Source organism: Erpetoichthys calabaricus, chromosome 13 (assembly GCF_900747795.2).
Source record: "Erpetoichthys calabaricus chromosome 13, fErpCal1.3, whole genome shotgun sequence".
NCBI lineage: Eukaryota > Metazoa > Chordata > Cladistia > Polypteriformes > Polypteridae > Erpetoichthys > Erpetoichthys calabaricus.
The window spans coordinates 110,610,763-110,613,989 of NC_041406.2; the positions used below are offsets into that span (position 1 = coordinate 110,610,763).

The window sequence follows — 3,227 nt, forward strand, 5'->3', positions numbered from 1 at the left end:
TTATTGTCTGTTTTTTACCTGCATTTTTTATTACTCTTTAATTTAATATTTTTTGCTGCTGGAGTATGTGAATTTCCCCCTGGGATTAATAAAGTATCTATCTATCTATCTATCTATCTATCTATCTATCTATCAGTTAAATCTGCACATCTTTGAGATATGGGTGGCAAACAGAACGCCCTAAGACACAGGAGAATTTACAAACTCCACAAAAGTTACCAGGCCAAAATATAAACTCAGGTACCTTGAGATATAAGCCAGCAGTGCTAACCAATGCATTACCTTAACATCTCTGAAAGGAAAAAGTGAATTTAAAGATATCAACAAATAAACAAAGCAAGCAGTGGTGCTGCATGCCCTTGCCTTGTATGCCATTGCCTCCTACTGAGCAAAAGCCAGCCAAACATCTCTCACATGAGCTGTTTCAGTTGAGTCAGGAGGACAATGAATCCAAAAATAGGGAAGGATTGTTTCACCCTGGCCGCTCTGCTTACTATGGACAACTTGTACTTTTCACAGGCGAAAAGGGAAGTAACAAATGGTTTTCCTTTTCTGCTTCTCCTTACTGAAACGCTTGCTTAATTTCCTTTACAATGAAAGCAACAAAAGTTATTGTGGGGGCTCCTTTCCCCCCCCCCCCCAAAATGAAGTCTGATGCAAAAGTGCATTCCTTTTATACAATAAAACTCAAGGCTGCTGCAAGCCTACCAATGATGATGTGAGAATTACCAGCATCATCTTCTGAGCTCTTAAACTCCAAGCAGAATCCTTTAAAGCAGGGATTCCCAAACTATTTTGGGCAAGAGACCCCTTTTCCAAAATGAACTGATACCTCAGACCCCCCATAGCCAAATTACTTTAAAAATTCTCTCTCTAGTTTTTTTCCTAATGATACAAAATACTTACCAATTTAAAAGCTTTGCGGTTGGTTAAGTGAGTAAACTTGACATCATTTTCTCATCAAAATTTAACAAAATAAATAGACATAAAATTCAGTAAATATCAAGTGTAATTAATAATTATTAATATAAATTACGTAAAAATACTTAAGTAGGTAATTATTTTTTGAAAAAAAACATTTAAATCGCAAAGTAAAGATAAAAAAATAAAAAATTCAGTGTGATGGATGAACCTGGTGACTTTCTACCAATCTAGCTAAATCTGGTTCAATATTGGTGAGTTGCAGCCTTAAATCTCCGCGTTCGTTGATTTTCAAACAGTTTCTTTGTTTTGTCAAAATGTTTGTAACCACACTGAAGCCTTTTTCGACTAGGTATGATGATGGAAAAGCGATAAGGTATTTTTCAGCAATGTTCCACAATGCAGGATACTGTGTTTCAATGTTGCGCTGCAACCAGAACTTCTGATAGCCTTGGTTGAACTTCTGCTTAAGCTCCTCGTCTGTGCTGATGGTGATCAACTCTTCTTGCATTATCACATTAGCTTCTTCCATGGCTGTGATATTGTACGGATTTATTATCCATTGAGGAATTTGTAAATTTAAGAGATCCTCAAACCTCTTAGTAAAATCCTTGTGTAATGCGTCCAAGTGAGTGACATATGATAAAATAACATCGTCTTGAAGCATTTCTGGTAATTTTGACAAATGCGGAAACTGTGAATATTCTTTTCTGCTTAAATTTTGTTTATAAAGGATAAGTTTACCCACAAAGGCCGATATTATTGATTTTGTTTTAATCAAGTTGAGATCGTCACCCTGCAGCTGCAAATTAACTTTGTTAAACATACCAAAGATATCAGTCAAGTAATAAATATCTGTTTTACAATTGTTCAGATTTTCTTTCAAATTCGGATCTTTTTCTTGTAAAAACTCCAACACAGATTCAAAAATAGTTGAAAATCTTGCTAAGCAAGAGCCTCTTGATAGCCAGCGAACTTCAGTGTGCAGAAGTAACCGAGTAAAGACTTCGTCGTTTTCCTCACATAGCTGAGCAAATAACCGAGAGTTCAAAGAATTGCTTCGAATCTTGTTGACAGCATTTATAACATGTTGTAAAGACTGGTGCAATCTAGGACACAGATTTTTTGCTACTAAATGCTGTCTGTGAATCACGCAGTGAATGACCAGTACCTCAGGCAGTTGTCGCTTTAAGTGAGCTATAAAACCTCGATGACGACCAACCATAGATGGTGCACCATCAGTCGCAACAGAAACAATGTTCTTCCATGGAATAGCTTTGTCGGTAAAAAAAACGTTCCACGGCCTGAAAAATCGATTCTCCTCTGGTATCAGTCTCTAAATATGTAGCAAAAAGCAGTTCTTGGCACATATTTTCATCTTTAATATATCGAACATATCCTAACAACAGAGATTCATTGCCAGGTAATGTAGACTCGTCCAACTGGAGAGAGAATCTGTTGGTCTGTAAGAAATTGCATAAAATGTTTTCCACGTCGCGACCCATCTCGTCTATTCGTCTCTGAACGGTGTTATTGCTCAAAGGAATTCTCTTTATAATATCATGTGCGGGCTTGTGCAATACATTGTTGAGGACCTCCGCAATGGCTGGTAAAATAAGCTGCTCTCCAATTGTGTGGGGTTTCCCCGACTTCGCTATTAGTACAGATATATTATAGGACGCTCGTAAACCATCAACGTCTTGCATAGATGATGACGCAAACATCGATCTTATGGATGGCCTTTTCTCTAGTTTTTCTATAAGTGCTTGAAAGAATGACAAGGGCTTACTTTTTTTGTCAGCATGTACTCTTGATAAGTGGTCCTCCATTTTTGAAGGCTTCATGGCATCGTTACTGAATACTTTTTCACATATGAGACACATCGGCAAGTGTTGATTTGATAGAGATGGAATAAATCCAAACTTCAAGTAGTCCAAACTGTATTGTCTGCATTTTTTTTTCGTGTCTGCCATCATAAAACTCGCAGTAAACTTGCAAATCAAAAAAAAAAATATGTTTAAGAAACTACTTAAAAAAACAATAATAAAACGCGCGTAGGTAACTAAGCACTTTGTAAATTCTTTTTCAATCACTTTATTTTAATTCACTTTATTTAACTATGTAATCACTTTGTAATCTCTTGAAATAAATTAGTAGATGAGTGTATTATCATTCAAGCTCCAACGAATTTCAAAACGCAAATGAACTTTCAACCTAAGTGCAAGCTTGTTCCATCCATCCATTTTCCAACCCGCTGAATCCGAACACAGGGTCACGGGGGTCTGCTGGAGCCAATCCCAGCCAAC

General features: G+C 36.8%; 1 pseudogene; it reads right to left on the reverse strand.

Annotated features, from left to right (window-relative positions):
* Window positions 1-1,114: 1,114 nt before the first annotated feature.
* Window positions 1,115-2,894, reverse strand: LOC114663798 (SCAN domain-containing protein 3-like; annotated as a pseudogene).
* Between the last annotated feature and the right edge of the window lie 333 nt (window positions 2,895-3,227).